We start from the raw sequence: 18,561 nt of genomic DNA, 5'->3' as shown, positions 1-18,561 counted from the left end.
ATCCCTTCAGCACAGCGCGGCTTCTCGGCGCTGCCCTGCCCCGCCCCGCGTCCCTCACCTCAGCTCGCGGACCCCGTTCGTCTCCTTCTCCTCCCGTCCCTATTCCTCCCGCTCGGCGAGCCTGCCCGGCATTGTCCCGTCCCCTCCCCGCGGGGTCGCTTTGCCTCGCCGCCGTTTTTTTACCTCAGCCCAGGATGCCGCTTGCCGCCTCTCCCTCAGAGCACTGCGATTCCTGTCACGCTGTGAGGAGATCTCTTTCCCCCGCGCGCCTTATATAGGTGTCCCCGCCTCCTGTCAGCCAATAGGAGCGCAGAACGCGGCTCTCCCTTCCCGCCGTTTTCCCTTCCCGCCGCTTTCGCTTCCCGCCTCACCGTTCGCGCCCTTTCCAATTGAAGGTCGCGCGACCGGGGTCATCTCGGGGGCACGCGCCCCTCCCGGCCGTTACCGCCCGTCCCCTCAGGGCGGCGCCGCCTCACGGGTGTTCTCAGCTCACAACCCAGCACCTGGCAGAGCTGTGCCCGGGGGCCTCGCCTCTTCAGCTTCGGTGTTTGTTTTGAGAGTCACATAAATACTAGGTGTTCCTTCCAAGGCAGTACATAACCACAAACGTAATTAAAAATATTTATTCGTGAATGAATTCTTTATGGTGATTCCTTACTCATATCTCTGCCTCTTCAGGGAAAATTCCTTCTAAGCTCAGAAATATCTTTACAGAGAGAAAAGGGCGAAATAATCTGATGCCTGGTTAAAGTATCTCCTCTTACACAGACTCTGTTACATTCATTTGCTACAAGATTTCAGGTAATAGAGTATCGTTCTATTGGAAGTGAAAAAAAGTTACTAGTTTCCTGGTGCTAAGGAAAAAAATTGAAAAGATTCCCCCAAATACCAGCAACTTGCCTAATGTCAGCTTGTAGCAGGGCCAACCCAGGGAAGCTCAGGTGCATGCAATGCACCTGACTGACTGGAAGGAGTGGAGTCGGGATCCATCCTTTCCCAGATCTCATTTAGGGGTTGGTAGGAGAGGCAAGAGTATCTTGCTGGAGATCCCTGTGTATCTCAGGCTTTTTGAAGGTAAGCAGGTTCTTTATTTCTGTGCTTATGGTTGTTGTGTTTGAACACGTCCTCACTTGTGGTAGCCTAGGACCTTGCTACTTTGCTGTCATTGTTGTGTTTTCTGTCGTGTTTTCTGTTGTGTTACAGGCAGATGATCTAAAAATCTAACTTAAATTGTTGTAATAATCTTGTCAACTGACTGAAATGTTTCGGTGTGTTCAGAGAACCCCATTTACTGCAAAGAACTGAATATATAACAGTATGGCAGTAAAGAAGGACAACTTACTCTTTTGAATGAGAGAAAAGGAGGCAGGACGGAGATTGGTCGTAAGGAGGTTGTTGCTTACCACTAATTTAGAAATTTAAAATGTCTGTAGAAGAGATGGAGAAAAACAAAATGGATTGTAATTAGTAAACAGCTTATTTAAATGCATCTGACTTGTCTGGATTTGAAGAGCTCAAAAATCTTAAGTACCTTTATGTATGATAAGATCAAATTATTTTAAACTGGATTCTTTGGGAACTCAGCATGGGGTCATATTTGTGAGAATTACTTGGAAGTAATCTTCTTACTTTTTGTATCTATTTTGTGTCTGCATTCATGTATGAGTTGAAATTGAGGTGAGTTAGATCAGCAAGGTTAAGTTCTAAAACAGGAAAACTTTATTATGTGCTTTCTGTTACTTCTTTGTAACTTTTTAGCATTTGTTGTGATGTTACCCCTCATGATATAGAACAGGGCATTACATTATCTGAACTACTAAGAAACACCTGTTGCAGTGAGGGTAGATTAGGCTAACTACACCTCTTCTGCTATCTCATAAAATATGGAGGTGACAGAAATGTTCCTGTAGCTAAAATACACAATTTTCAGTTTACTGATAACAGTCCAACGTCTGATTATTCTTCTAATGTGGTTTTATTAAGAAACTTAACCTTTTGATCTCCGAACTTTTCAGCTCATACAGTTATGTTTCTTTCTGTCTGTAGCATGATATAAATTTTAGTTCCTGAATGAAAGGTCTCTTACTTCCACCAAAACATTTTATAAAGTTTCCTTAAAAAAAAATCAGTTAATAGGATGTATAAGCTCAATTACTGAAAATGTCAAGAGGCAAGACAAAGAGTGAATACTTCACATTAAAGATGTAAAATATGATTGTTTCTTGGTTCTCAGGCTTCTAAGCCCTTCCTTAGAGAACGGCAGAAACCACCTAGTTCCGTACTTCACTACTAATCGTCTGGTTATTTAGAGTATTTAAAAAACTTGTATTCATTTACCTTCTTCCATTGTTTATGATTCATTAAGAAAAAGAAATGAATAGGTGTGCTTTTCTAAAATGAAAAGTGAGATTTTTACTTGGTTTATACCCTTTAGTTTAGGAACTGGATACTGGAAAAAGAGATCAAGCTGAAAACTAACTCGTTCTAGTGTAGCCTTATAGTATTCAGCTAGAAATAGATTTCATTTATCATATTAGCTTATTATAGAGATGTTATTTTTATTATCATCTTTACAGGCTGTTGTTCAGTGAACAGCCAGACTGAGTGTTGTTAGCAACCCAACTTGTCATGCAGCTTAGGAGAGCTGAGGACAAACATTCCGATGTATGTGGCTTCTTTTCTGACATATGAATGCGGGGTCACTGGCAGCCATATTCGTAAGAAGTGCTAATTGATTACAGCCAGCAGTCCAAGCTTTACCAACAGAGAAATGAGAACAAACTGTCATTTCAGGCTCCCAGTGTTTATACTATTAGATAAATAGTTGCAGTGGTTCTCTTTCTTCCAGAGTTTGTAAGTGTATATTTATGTCTGCAGCTCATAACTGCAGTTTGCTCCTGCTGTATATCTCCTCCCTACTAAGCTTAGCTGCCACAGAAAGACAAGTAAGGCAAAGAAAATGTGAGTAACGTACTGGACATTAAATGTTATTTTCACCTAAATCTTAGCTGTATAAATACGGCATGGTGCTGATCTATAGATGGAAGGTTTGTGGAAATAAAGGTATTTTCAAAAGTGAATTTTAGTCTGACAGCAGCAGAGTTCATTAAAGTGAGTGCTGTGATGAAAGAGAGAGAAACATTTAGAAGTGTTTAGAATATTATTAGTTACTAAACAAAAAAGGATAAATGTTAAATTAAAACTCAATTCTTATAATTTATTACTAGTAGCAACTTCTCCTGTGTAATGGAGTACAGCAGCTGCAACTGCTGGTTACTACTGTTAATATCATTCAGGAAACAGCAAACAACCCCTAATTACAGGCATCAGCTTAACTCCTGTGTGAAGGGGAGGAAAGTGAACTAAGTTGTTCCCAGTAATCACACCTGATTTTCCCTCCCTTACTGCCTAGAAGAGGGGCTGCTGCCAGCAGTCAAAGGTAGTAGCTTTTCCCCTCTGTGGGGATGGGGATAGCATAAAGGCAATGAAAACCAGAAAAGGTCAGGCTTGCAGAGAGCTTGAGAAAAGCTGACTTAAAACCATCAGGTTCCCCTAGGGAACGGGTCTGGTTACCTGTGTTTTAGAGCCTGCTCTCAGTTGCCTTTCAGAGAACCCATTTTCCCTCTATAGGGAGAATTCTGGGAAGTTTTCTTTGCTGGCTTAAATAAAACCTTTTTAATTATTCCCATCATGCACCAGCAATGGGTTAATTATTATGACTCTTTTTGTGTGTATGTGTCTTGATGAAATTTTTTTCTGATAAGTTGGGTTTGATTCTTGAAAACAGGAGTTTGTTTCTTTTCCAGGCAGTGGCAGCTTTGAAAGTGTAATACAGAAACAAAGGGTTCAGTGGGCTGAAAAGAAGCTCTGCTTCTTCAACAAGCCACACTGCACTGTGGGGGATGAGCTGATGCAGAGATCATTGAACTACTACTACAAGAGTTTTTCATAGCAATGAAGCAAGCAGCCTCAGCTGGTGGTTTGTTAATCCAATACTCGATGCTCTGCTACTGTTCCCTTGTGTGCTGTACTACGTCTTACACTTGAAGTGCTGTAGTAGTATTTTGTGCTCATTTTGTAAATGAGTGGCAATTGCATTAGGTTAACTGTTATACCGGCATTTGTGTTGGAAACCACGTAGACCTAGAGATTCAACGGTAGCTGGGCTCCTGGAAGTGTAGAGAGTGGGCACTAAAGTCTTCAAAATTATTTCTACAGGTTAGATGCATCTTTCAGAAGGGAACAAGAACCAGCTAGTTCTGTTAAGAAAAAGCATTATTTCTCTCTTTGCCTTGCTAGATACCAATTCTTCAGCAAAATTTGCGGTGTCACTGTACTCAAAATATTAAGGATAAAATTTTGTACTTCTTGCTGTTGGTATGTGGGTTGGCATCGGGAGATCCTTGAGGGAGAAAGAAAATGTGTTTATTTCACTAGGACATCTGAAAGCTAGAAAGGGAAGAACTTCTTTACATGAGCAAATAATGTTTGCAAATATTTCACTGAAGAACTCTGATTCAGAGAAGTTAAATATTTTATTTAAATAGTATGGTATCTTATTGAACCGTTAAACCAACATGGATGAGAAATTCATTTTTTTTTTCTAGGGTTTGAAGGCTGTCTGTGTTCCAAAAAAAGAATGCTTACTAGTAACAGGATATCAAATATCTCTCCATATCAAAATAATTGTTAGGGTAAGACATTTTTTGAATGAACTGTTTGCTCATAGAACTATTGTTACTTGTGTATCCTTAAGTGAGTCTGAGGTCTTTGCAAGAAATCTGACTAGAATCTGATGAAAAACTGTTATTTTCACTGGGGTTGCAACTTGCCTCAGTGTGAATGGTTATGTAACTTCTGAAAGTGAGGGCTCAGTGGGGCAATGTATAGTAAATGAGGATAACTATGTAAGAGAAATTGACATGATTAATTGGCTTTCATGTGGCTAAAAGTTAATATGAAGGAAATCCACCCTTAGAAGGCATGGGATCTGGTTGTTTTTTTTTTTTTTCAGTCTATTGATAAATAACACATGTATTAATCTATATCGTAGAATGGTTAGGGTTGTCAAGGGCCTTTAAGATCACCTAATTTTAACCCCCCTGCTATAGACAGGGACATCTCCCTCTAGACCAGGTTGCTCAAAGCTCCATCCAGCCTGGCCTTGAATGCCTCCAGAGTGGAAGCATCCACAACCTCACTGGGCAGCCTGTTCCATTGTCTCACCATCCTCACAGTAAAGAATTTCTTGTTAATATCTGGTCTAAATCTATCCTCTTCCAGTTTAATGCTGTTTCCCCCTCATCCTGTTACTATAAGCCTGTGTAAAAAGTCTTTCCCCATCTTTCCTGTAGGCCCCCTTCAGGTACTAGAAGACTGATATAAGGTCTCCTCAGAGTCTTCTCTTCTCCAGGCTGATGAGACCCAACTATCAGCCTTCCCCATAGGTGAAGTGCTCCAGCTAACTTATCATCTTCATGGCCATCCTCTGGATCTGCTCCAACAGCTCCGTGTCCTCGTTGTGCTGGGGGCCCCAGAACTGGATGCAATACTCCAGATGGTGTCTCACAAGAGCAGAGCAAAGAGGCAGAATCACCTCACTCAACCTGATGGCCATGCTTCTCTTGATGCAACCCAGGATACAGTTGGCCTTCTGGGCCATAAGTGCACATTGTCAGCTCATACGGAGTATTTCATCACTGAAAATCTTCTCCTCAGGGCTATTCTAAAGATATTTTCTGCCCAACCTGTATTTGTGCGTGAGCTTGCATCAACCCTGGTGTAGGTTCTTGTGCTCGGCCTTGTTAAATTTTGTGAGATTGGCATGGGCCCACCTCTCAAGCCTGTCCAGGTCCCTCTGGATAGCTTTCCTTCCCTCTAGCGTGTCAGCTGTACCACTCAGCTTGGTGTTATCTGCAAACTTGCTGAGGGTGCACTCAACCCCACTGTCCTTGTTGGCTACAAAGATATTAAATAGCACCAGTCCTAGCACTGAACCCTGAGAAAGATTACTCATCACTGGTGCCCAGTGGGACACTGAGCTGTTGACAGCAGCTCTCTTGAGTGTGACTATCCAGCCAATTCCTTATCCAGTGAATGGTCCATCCATCAAATCAATTTTTCTCCAATTTGGTGACCAAGATGTCATGTGGGATGGTGCTAAATGCTTTGAGTAAGTCCAGGTAGATGACATTAGTTGCTCTTCTTTTATCCACTGGTGCTGTAACTCTATCATAAAAGGCCACCAAGTTTGTCAGGCATGACTTACCCTTGGTTATCACCACTCACCTCATCTTTATTTTCCATGTGCCTTAATAGGGCCTTCAGTAGGATCTGCTCCACGATCTTGCCAGGCACAGAGGCAAGACTGACTGGCCTGTAGTTCCCTGGATATTCTTTTTTCCCATCTTGAAAATGACACAACATCTCAATTTGCAAGAAAGAGAACCGCAGAAGTATTATTTAGTAGGCTGAGTCTCAACTCAGATTAATTGAGATTGTGATGATAGATCAGGAAAATAGCCAGCAGAGAAAGAGGAAGTAATCTTAGCTTCTCTATAGCAAGAAATATATCTGCCATTTGTTAACTGTACACAAAACTTAGATGTGATAATAAACTCCCAGTTGATATTTGACAATTGTGCCACAGTAGCATCTCAAATAGTCTTGAATTACTGGTGTTTGGCTAAGGAAATGTGATCTATCTTTACGGATGCAGACACAGACATTAGCAGTAGCATCCAAGTCTTATTTCCTTTAAGATTAAATTATTGTTAAAAATTTGACATTTATAGAGAGGCTAATGGGGATTGGCAGTTTTCTTATGGGGAGAGAAATTTGTTGGGAACATGGTTCCTTTCAGATCTGTACAGGCTTCCTGTAGATCCCAAAGTGACTATGAATAACCTAGCTCTTATTTTTTGCCTTTATAGTTGCAGTTGATATTACTTTCTAGCGTTAACTGAGATTCTATCAAGTCTCAGGAATATGGTATGATATTGCCCAAATTTGGTCATGGTCTAATCTTGGTGAAAAAGACTTTTGGATACTCTTGAGTACACTGGAAGGGCAGTAAAGGAGACGGGATTTTGGGGGAAAAAGTGAAATTTGTGGGTTGGTCATTCTAGGTGTGAATGATGCAGTTAAGTATTTCACTCCATTGCGAGCAGGAGCCATCAACAGATGAGAATTGAAAACTTACATCTACCCTCACCCTTTGGTCTCAGTTTCCTGGCAAAACATTCTTTGTTTATCTGGAAGATATGAACTTCTATTGACAGAGTTTATCAGGTATTCTGTTTAATATTATTATGCCAATCTTTCAGAAGTCCAGGAAGTGTAACTACTTCCTGGTATTTAGAAGCTGCATGAGTGATCTATGCATGTATAGGAAGGATGAAACTGAAATATGTGTCATAGGACACCCCTGGGTTGAGAGCCAAGAACTGTGCTAGTGAAACAATAATGCATCATGGTAGCTGTTGATATTGAACAGTTGCTTTAGAGGAACGTTATAATTTGCATTAGAATGCAGTGGAAAGAAGGAAAACAAAGTCTTATTTGTCTTCTACTCTCAGGAAAGGAAAGAATTTCAAGTATGTCAGCTTAACTCTTCCCTCTTCCCTTATTCTCTCCTATCCTTACTCATGTTACAATGGAGATTTAAAGAAGACTGGGGGGGGGAAAAAAAAAAAAAGGAAGATGAATAATGAAAGGGTTTCTGCGTAGTGTTTTTTCTGGGGGGGGGGGATTTGTGCCTCATCTCACTACTGGCATCACAGTAGAGCTTTAGAAGATATGGGGTTTCATAATCTCTGGGAATACCAGTACGAGACTTCTGAGGGCTTTGTTGTTTGGTTATATTCAAATGATGTTTTTTAGGTCCACAGATATATTAAGAAACCTCAAATTTAAGCAGCTGGTAATGTGAAAAGTTTGGCAACATCATCTGAATTGTACATGAAGCATTGCCTCTGGTTAACAGAAGTAAAATGTTAATTTAGTCTTTGATAGAACATATTAGCATGATAACTCACAAAACAGTTTTGGTATGCAAATTCTGGAATAAAAATGTGTTCTGAATCAATGCCTGAATCAGTATGAAAACTACTGGATGCCTGAAATGACAAAGCTGATCAAAGCTGCCAAAATTGTGTGGCAAACACATGAACAGCAATAGAGGCTATTTCTTTTTCTTCCTGTCAGAAACAGTGTGAAATTTAACTGTAAGTAGAAGACATTTAAATACATAAGTCAAAGGATTAAACCTGTGTTCTGTTCTTACTTTAATACAAGTGTTATTGAGTTTTCCTGGCACAGATTTAATAGCTAATGCTTCTAATCAGTTGTCACAAGTGTTATGTTCCTCTGAACTGACAATAAGGATTTTCTTTAGAACTTTACCAGCTGTAATTTCAAAAACTATTGCTCTATTTTGTTGTTTGATAAATTAAATTACTAGAGCAAAACACTATTGCCCCTTTAGGGTATGGATGACTCACTGTACTTGTGAGATGCAGAAAGACCCGTTGTCTGGAGCGCAATGTGTATCCCATTCTGGATATTTCCTTTTTTATTTTCTACACTTAATACAGTATCAGGTTAGAGAGAGTTTAAGTACCTGGTGATTTACAAAATGCATAACGGAAAGCAGTGTCTGCCTTGAAGAACTTGATGTCTGATAGCAGCAGTTAGAGGGAGAATAGGGAGGCACAGTATAAAGACTGTTTGAGGTACAATTCAAAGCACTATTTTATGATGAAATAATCTAGATTGATTTTCTGTATATTTGCAACCAAGGTGAGCATTTTTCAATATTTCTAAGACTGTAGACTTTTACATTGTCCAAAATTAAGCCTTTCAGCATGCCTAGAGTATGCAATACTTTATACTTTCATGTAGACACACATACTTAAGGCCTGGAGACTTAAGAAAAACTGCTTTGAAACAGCACTTGAACGCATTTGTTTCAGTGATGTATGTGGATCTAGGCTAAGCTATCATTGGCTGTGCATATGTTCTTCTGAATTGACTCATGGAGTATTGCTGTAGGTGGCATAATGATGACTGTGGTAATACAAAATCTCTCCCATTCAAGAGTTCCAAAAAACTGTCACACAACATCCTTACCTTGTTACAATCATTCTTTACAATTTACCTGAAGTATGCTTGGTAAATCTTGTTAAAGATATGCTAGCGCATTTACATGCAATTAATTCTATACAGTATAATTGCAGTATAGACTATAAAAGTGTAACAGTATAAAGTACAGTAATATAATTATACAGTAGCTTATCCAAGCCTTGAGTCAGTAGAAATTCTTGCATCAATTTCAATGATGAGTGGGAAGTAAATGAGAATATTTCTGTGTTCTCATGGTGTGGTGCTCTCAGGAGGGAGGACCAACAATTGCAACATGTGTCATCCCTCCCATGCTCCAAAGGAGGTCTTTCTGGCTTAATGAGTGTTCAGGAAGTCTATTCAAATGAAAATAATCACTGTGCAGCTCAGAAGATTCCTACTGTGCTGAAATTAGGGGCTCTGTGGGGGGAGAGATTCAGATATTCTTAGCTAGAAGCTGAGGCTGAGTGTGCCCAACCTGTGGTCTTGTGAATGATAGATTTATTGACAGTAATGGAATCCAACAGAAAGTTACAACACATCCTCTGTTTTCTTCTATGCTTCTATGTAGGATGTTTCAGAGAGGTGGTGTGGAAGGAGATGGACTGTTTTTGAAAAATGTCCCCAGGTAGGCAGTTTGATAATTTCACTCAAGTGAAAAATATTGCTCATTCATAATGTAATTCACCTTACTTGGAGTGAGAGCAAAGACTCAGCAGTAGGATGGTTTGAAGCTGTCACCCCGATTCTTGAAGGAATTACTGGGACCCCTGACATGACTGGAAATGGCTTTTGGCACAGTGAGCTCCTTCTTCTGGGGCCAGAAGAAGGAAGAGACAGTCAGATTTAGTATTGCATATGAATTTTCTCTCCTTTATTTTACCATTTCTTCATCTTATATATGGATTGTACAGATGTGGAAGATAAAGGATGTGAGGAGGAAAAGAAGGAATGAAGATAAAAAGGTACAAAGTATGCAGAAAAATGATGAGAAGTTGGGCTCTCAGAAGATAAAAGAAATGAGAAAGGAGGGAAACAAAAAATCAGGGAATAGAGCTTGAAATGATGTACCTACTAGAGGGAATGAAAATAAAAAAAACAAAATGAAAAAAATAGGAGGAAATGAAAAGAACCAAATGTGTCACTTGCCTAGACCGAGGAGAGGGACAAATTGTACTGTAGAATAGCACAAGGGGAGATGAAATAGAAAGAAATGAAGATAACAAAAGAAGGGAGAGTTTACCTAGAAACTGCAGTACTGTTCTTTTTTAGGAATAAAATCACAGGAGGGAAATAATTATATCTTAGCATCTAGCCATGCATAAAAAAACACACTTTTCTTTTAAGGGTATGACCCTTAAAAAAAAAATCAAAAGCATTCTGAACTGATAAACTAATACTGTAATTCTTGTTGGCATGACTTCAGTGCTCATAAAAGTAAACAAACAAAAACATGTTGATGATCTTTTCCAACCTGAGCAATTCTATGATTCTATTCTATGTTGCTAGCACTTCTGACCTCTTAAAAATGTATATATACATTTTTTTTAATTTGTAGTAATTACATGAGCAACTGTTATTCAGAAAAGTCTCCTGGCTTGATTGGCTCAGCAATGATGTGGGGAAACTGCTCTTAGATTTCAGATGTAGGCTGTAGTTTCAATTCTGTTTTTAATTTAATCTCTTTCCTAAATTGTCAATGTGGATTCCAGTTGATGAAAGGTATGTTGGCATCAGAACTCCTTTCTCTTCACCCTTGCTCCTACTGCATTTTACATATCATTTCCCACAGTGTATTATAACGATCAATTAATAAACACCCATTAAGTAAGTCTTCCTCTTCTAGTTTAGTTAGAGAGGATGGCTCAGTCCATTTTACAAGCCACAAGTGACCAAAACACTGGTGATGTCTTTGTTTAGTTCTGAGTTCAGAGTAGCTCTCACTAGGACTGTACTGTCCTCCAAGGCACCCCTGGAGTGAGGCTGTCAGAGCAGAGGTGAGGATAAGAGGATGTTAAGCATAGATCCTGCTCCAGGAGAGGATGTCTCATGGGGCTGGCTTAGAGATCAGTGACAAATGGAGTCCCACAGGGGTCATTGCTGGGACCTATACTCTTTAATATCTTCATCAATGACATTGACAGTGGGGTCAAGTGCACACCCAACAAGTTTGCTTATGACACCATGCTGTGGGATGTGGCTGACACATCAGAGGGACAGGATGCCATTTGGAGGGACCTAGACAGGCTTGAACAGTGGGCCCAGATGAATCTCATGAGGTTCAGCAAATCCAAATGCAAGATCTTGCACCTGGGTTGAGGCAACCTCCACTACCAATACAAGCTGGGGGATGGAAGGATTGAGCATAGCCCTACCGAAAGAGACCTGGGGGTACTGGTGGATGGAAAGCTGGACATGAGCCAGCAATGTGCCCCTACAGCCTAGAAAGCCAACCGTATCCTTGGCTGCATCAAAAGAATCGCAGCCAGCATCTTGAGGGATGTGATCCTGCCTTTCTACTCTGTGCTGGTGAGGCCTCACCTGGAGTACTGCATCCAGATGTGGAGTCCTCAGTACAGGAAAGACATAGATGTGTTGGAGCAAGTCCAGAAGAAGGCCATGAAAATACTTCAAGGGATGGAATAGCTTTCCTACGAGGACATGCTGAGAGAGCTGGAGCATTTCGGCCTGGAGAACAGAAGGCTCCAAAGTGACCTGACAGAAGTTTTCAATATCTAAAGGGGAACTACAGGAAAGAAGGGGACAGACTCGTTAGCAGGGTCTGTGATGATAGAACAAGGGGAGATGGTTTCAAGCTTAAAGAGGGTAAAGTGAGGTTGGATACAAGGGAAAAAGTCTTTCATTTGAGCACAATGTGGCACTGGAACACATTGCTCAGGGATGTGTTTGATGCTCCATCCTTGGAGACTTTAAATGCAAAGATGGATTGGGCCCTGAGCAACCTTATCTAGCCATGGGTGTCTCTGTTTATTGCAGGGGAATTGGACTAGATGACCTTTAAATGTCCCATTCAACTCTAAGGATTTCATGACCTGACACCTTGTAACACAACCATCCGCAGCCCTCAACATGGAAAGTGATGAACAAAGGCTGAGGTCCATCAAGGGGATCCCATCAGTAAGTGAAGAAGACAGGGCTAGAACCATTGGCCAAAGGGTCTGTCCGGAAGACAAGCAGCCTCCAGCTAAGGTCTATGTGCATCCAGGAGATTAGACTGCAGACTAGCACCACTGAAGAAGGGACTGGCCATCCCAGAGGGCTGAAATGCTGTCTTGGGCCACAAGCAGGGTGGTGGAGGAACTCAGTGAGTACTCAGGCTTGAAACTTGACTTACAATGCAATTAAGTTTTACTGAGCTGAAGCAGTCTGCTTTCAGTGTTCCCTGACTGTCATTAAACAATGGTATGTTCTAGGAACCGGAGGAAAGAGGGGGGAAAAAAAGTATCTCATAGAACAGCTTGAGTTGAAAGGGACCTCAAGGATCATTAAGCTCCAACCCCCTTGCCGCAGGCAGAGCTGCCAACCTCCATATCTAATACCAGACCAGGCTGCCCAGGGCCCCATCCAACCTGGCCTTGAGCACCTCCAGGGACAGGGCATCCACAACCTCTCTGGGCAGCCTGTTCCAACTCCTCATCACTCTCTTGATAAAGAGCCTCCCCCTGATATTCAACCTAAATATTCCCTCTTTCAACTTAAAACCATTTCCCCTTGTCCTGACATTATCTACCCTTGTAAAGACTTGACTGTCCCCAGTTTGTAGGCTCCCCTTGCTACTGGAAGGCTGCAATGAGGTCACCCTGCAGCCCTCCCTTCTCCAGGCTGAACAAGCCCAGCTCCCTCAGACTGTCTTTGTAGGGGAGGTGCTACAGCCCTCTGATCATCTTTGTGGCCCTCCTCTGGACTCATTCCAAGAGCTCCACGTCTTTCTTGTACTGGGGGCCCCAGACCTGGACGCAGTACTCCAGATGGGACCTCACAAGGGCAGAGTAGAGAGGGACAATCACCTCCCTCCCCTCTCCCTGCTGGTCACTCTTCTGATATCAGTAACAATACTGATAACAGTATCCTGGAGCCCAGGATACTGTTTGCTTTCTGTTATGATTTTAGTTCGGACAGAGCTGGTTTTCTTCATAGTGTCTGGTATGATGCTATGCTTTGGCTTTAGGAGAAAAGCAGTGTTGATAACACACTGATGTTTCTAGTTGTTGCTGAGTAACACTGTTCAGAGCCAAGGGTTTTTCATTTTCAAGATGGGAGGGGGACAGAATGAGGATAACTGACCTAAACTTGCAAAAAATATTTCATACTCCATGAAATCATGTGGGGAAAAAAAGCTATACAACTGAGGGGAGTTGCCGGGGAGGGAAGCCTCTGTTAGGTTGGACGTGGGTTGATCAGTGGTGAGCAATTGCTTTGCGCATCGCTTGTCATATATATATACACGTGTGCGTGCATATTATTAACACCGTTATCTCTCTCCTTCCTTTTCTGTCTTAGTAAATTTTTTTCATCTCAACCCATGAGTTCTATTTCTCCTTTTCTTCCTGATTCTGAGGGTAATTAAAAGGCTGTATGCTTTTTACCTGCCTGCAAGGTTTAACCACAACAGCATCGTTTATCTGTCCATCAAGATTCTTAAATGCAGAAGACCATGTGAGGAAGACAGAAAAACATTTCTTCCTCTTGTCTATGTTGTTGTTTACTAGAATTGTGACTAGTGTGAATGATTTCTTGTTTGTTTTGTTTTGTTAACTTTTTTATTTTTTTGTCTATAGCCAAGAATGTGTCCATTAACTGAAAAATAGATGGATATAAACAGATTAAGGCTGATTCAGGTCATTTATGCTAAATGGTTTTAATAAAATTCAACGAAACCCATGGATCTCTTGGACATATACAAATTTTAGCCAGTGTAGCAGACTCTCATTACTGTTGCTCTTAGGGCAGCTGCTTGAAAATAACAGATACTCCAAATTGCAAAACCAGAAACATCACCCACAAACAGCTGCTGTATGTACTTCTCTACTTCCTTGAAATTATTTGTTTGCTTTAAGTTACTGATCTAAGAGCTGAATAGTCCTACCAAACAACACATTCATGAGAAAATATATTAAATTAATGGGTACTTGCCAATGGTATCCAAACTTCCAATATGTCTGTGTCTTTTTTAGCTGTATATATTTTGTGGTTGAAGTATTAATTCCTAGTGACCAGTATCAACTATCTCCTTAATGTAGATACATCCAAGTAATTTAAGTTCAAGGAGTCTGAATTGATGAATTGGTCTATTTGAAGCAGACCGATATAATGGAAAATTTAACTGTTCCTATAATTTGCAATGTATTTCTCCTGGCAGCTAAACACATTACCTTTTCTCTGAATTAATTGTGGATAGTACAGAATCACTATGCTCTTATTTTTTAGTTTTCTGTTAGTTTTCTGGATTCTCTTTCACTTCTGTGGGATGTATTACCTTCATACCATTTGAGTCCTTATTTTATTACAGATATTTTCTATGGCATAAGCAATAAACAAAGACAATCACCTTCCAAATATTGCAATATGTGATGTTCAAATAACTGTAGGGACAGCTTACACTTGGAGGGCTCTTGTTCCTCAGCACAGGTGTTCAGCCTCTTTGATCCTACTGGTCCGTGTAAGGAGAAGCCAGTGTATTCCACATTACCTTTGCAAATATTGTTATGTCACTCAGAAGCTAGATGCTGCTTCTGGTGACTGTTGTTTTACTGGACTTAGAAGAACAACCATCTCTTTGTGATCACTTAATCTCATATGAAAATTTATTTATTATTATTTTACTCAGGTCTTTCTCAAAGGGTGACACTCCACCTTTCTCATGAGACTTTTGTATACTCTAGTTCCACTTCTACTAGTAAGGCAGAAAAATGTGTCTTTGGGGAACATATTTTTGTGAGACTTCTTGAAGTCTGCAGATAGGTATAAATCTTGCACTTGTAGTAACTAGAAATCTATTTTAACTTTTATAAAAAATTTTCTGTATTGGTACTGTAATGCCTCTTCTACAAGACAGGGTTTTTCTTCCCACAATCCATTGGATGGCTGAGTCTATCATCAATTTCTGACTTGTGGGAAAGATGAAGGTAAAAGAAAGCCTGAAAAGAGAGGAAGAAGGTGTTAAAGGCACTATAAACTGGCCCTAACTTCTATAATTAAATGAAGATAGAGGACATTAGAAATTTTAAAGTGTGTATCAGTGGTGTCTAGTGCTGTGGGTACTCATCCCAGTTTTACTGCTAGGCAGGACAAACAGTAGACTATCACATGCCTATCCTTGTAGGAGTCGGAATCTCTGTAGAGGTAGTGGTGATACATTGAGACCTGTGGAAAAAATTATTGCAAGTTAGTGAGCAAATCTGTTGCTCACAAGGAAACATTCTGAGTAGTGAGAGTCCTACCAGTGAACCAGGGCAGCCACTCAGCATAGCAACAGAAAGGTACAGATTTTAGACTTGTTTGGAAAAATCTGCTGATGCTTTATTGGAGAGGATCTGTTTAACTTTAATCATGTGGTAGTCATGTAATTCTGCTCTCCTCAAATCTTCTAGAAAGATAAAATTGAAGCATGTTCATCTTTTCAAGTTGCCTATTTAATATATCTTGAAAATATTTATCAGTAAATGGATTGCCTTCAAAAAGTCTTTCTAATGTTATTTATCTGCTTACTTTGTAACTGTTTTATCTCCCTAACACTATAAATGAGTGATACAACGGCCTTGACTGAGCTTCATCAACATGAGATGGAAGAAAACAATGACACAAGTCTACTCTCAGACTAGAAATAATCATATCAACATTATTACTTTTGCATCACCAGGTAGGGCACAAATAATGAAGTGTTTGTTCTCCTGAACATTTGTAAATAATGTCTTATTTTTATTAGTGGAGTCCTTAATGTACTCTGCTGGTGCAAAATTGATTTTTTTCCCCCTCTGTGCCCCTTCCATAAAACCTCACAGGAAAGAGGAACTGTGTAGTAAGATCCCCACTGGGCTGAGTTGACTTCATAGAATCCGAATGAACAGAAGTTATTCGATGTGTGTTGCAAAATCTCTCCTTTCTGCCCTAAAGCAGCTGACATACTAATGCAGAAAAGTTTTCAACTGCAGATGTATTTTTACTGTTATTTCATTATCGGTTTTGCGATTTTGTTAACAGATTAAGTTAATTCATGTGGAGTGGATGGTGAAAATCTTCAGTGTGGTGTTACTGGGGCACAGGCCAACAGCATAAGAATGAAAAATAGCTAATATGAGCCAGGGACAAAAAGTCTCTTGCAGCTCTTAACTTAGAGTGAAGTGACTCAGTCCACTGACTTGCAGTCAGAGTTGTAACCTGATCTTCCAGAATTTCTTCACAGCATTTCATCTCATGGTTAACAAGCCCTATAACTAATGCTTTTTCATGAAAACGAGAAGTGTCTATTGGTAAGAAAGAGTTCAGTGGATGATGCTGTGCTGCAACATACTGTTTTCTGTTTCTCGTTGCTTAAACTTCATTTCAAGCATCTGCTCCTTGGTGTTCACTGAGTTCCAAATACTGATTTGTTTGTCAAAGCACAAAGTGAGAGATAAAAGTAAACCATTTTTAGAAAGTAAAATAATGAAAATCATGAATGAACAAATATACATAAAACTGGACCATCAAGACATTACTTGGGATGGGAGAGAGTTAAAAATAGAAGTTATATTTTTTTCTCTGTAGCTGTATATTTATTGTACATAACTTTCTTAAAAAGAGTTTTCCACTTCAGTTTATTTTTGATAATTTAGTCCTATTCCCTTCCAGTAAAAGTTTTAAAGATAAGTTTTAATTGATGTAGAATAATACCATAAAAATGTGCATTCTGCTTTGAAAAATTGCTGTTTTTGCCTGACTACTCAAAAATGAACAAAATAATTGTCTGATCGTAATTCTGGTTCTCTCCTCTTTCTTTGAAACAGTAGCTTATTTTTAGAATAATTCAAGGTGAAAGAAAAACTACCCCACAGTTCTGACTGTTGACATGGGACTTTTCTAAAGTGACTCTGTGAAGTTTCTGATTGAATTAATGGAATGATCTTATCTGCATCTTCAATGCATACTTTCAGTACAGTATCTTCTTTTTTATTTTTTTTTATTTTTATTTTTCTCTTTATTTCCCAGAAAATGAAGGCTTTTTCTATTTTGAAGGGGTAGGACAAGTGCAATTTATTTTGGTGAACTGGTGTAGAAACATTATTAGAATTTTTATTGGTATAGGAATATTAGTATTTTTTCCTTTGAATACATCTTTTCTATGTTGTTGGTGGAGAATAGTAGTGTTGTAACCCTACTGAATATCCCTGATGACTTTGCTAAACATGATTTATTTTGTGTAGTTTCTATACTAAGCTGTTCTTATTTCAGAGACCATTGGAAAACAAAAGAATTATACAGTTTCAAGCCTGTAGGGGATTTGAGTGTTGTGTTCACTTTCTTAAAACATGTTTTATTGCACTAGAGTTGGGCAAGAACAGTCTTTCCATGAGCCAAAACTAAATAGCTTGTGCTACTGGATTTGATGATTCCAACCGATACGAAGAATTGGGTAGAACAGCTTTTAATGTTAGTAGTTTTACAGTGAAGCACGCTCATTTTAAAAACTGATCTTGACGATTTAAGATGCAGGATGCAGAAGGACACAACCAGCTAAAAGCTCTGTTTCTTCTACCGAGAACTAGCACTTCATTGTCTTTTGTGTGAAACATGTTGGCTCTTGTTGTCATTGTTGATTGTTTTTTCCCTTTTTGTTTTGATTGTAGAAACAGTAAGGACACAGGCTAGAGGTAAGCTAGAACTGGTTATTTTCAAACCTCCTAGGAGGGAAAAATGTGTTAAGATACACAAAGAAAAAGCTTTGCTTGAGATCAGCTTCAGTTTTCAGTCAGGTGGAAGGACAACTCTTTTTCACTGTTCTGGTAAAACTGCTAGTTGATGACCATTGTGCAATAGGGTTTAATCAGTATTGAAAAATAAATATGATGTACTGGAATATACAGTGGTCTTAGAGGTCTTTCACTACACATTTATGAACACATTGGAAAAATATTTGATTTTGGTATAAAAAAAATAGCAAAAGAGACCACTGTGTTAGCTGAAATGTTCTCTTTGCTTTGGAATTGAACTCAACCAAGCTGCACTGGGCTTTTTTTCTTTTGTTTCAATTGCACAGTTTCATTACAGTAAGTTTTTTCAGTCTGTGTATGAGATTGCTACACTGAACTGGATCATAAGCATTGCTAAACTCAAATAGACTGCATCTTCTTTTCCCCATATTTTCTAGGAAATTTGTCTTAGTACAGAAAAATGTGATTAAAACCTGTTTTGACTAACAAATGTTAGATGTTCATTGTTACT

At 39.6% G+C, this 18,561-nt stretch overlaps 1 long non-coding RNA gene across 1 annotated transcript in view; it reads right to left on the bottom strand.

Moving 5' to 3' along the window:
* LOC110396975 overlaps positions 1 to 655 on the bottom strand; it is a 1,048-nt gene extending 393 nt beyond the window's left edge. The window contains exon 1 of the long non-coding RNA XR_002437423.1: positions 184 to 655. This is a non-coding gene — a long non-coding RNA (uncharacterized LOC110396975). The remainder of the gene's footprint in view (positions 1 to 183) is intronic.

This window comes from Numida meleagris, chromosome 3 (genome assembly GCF_002078875.1).
Source record: "Numida meleagris isolate 19003 breed g44 Domestic line chromosome 3, NumMel1.0, whole genome shotgun sequence".
NCBI lineage: Eukaryota > Metazoa > Chordata > Aves > Galliformes > Numididae > Numida > Numida meleagris.
This window is presented reverse-complemented; position numbering and strand designations above follow the sequence as displayed.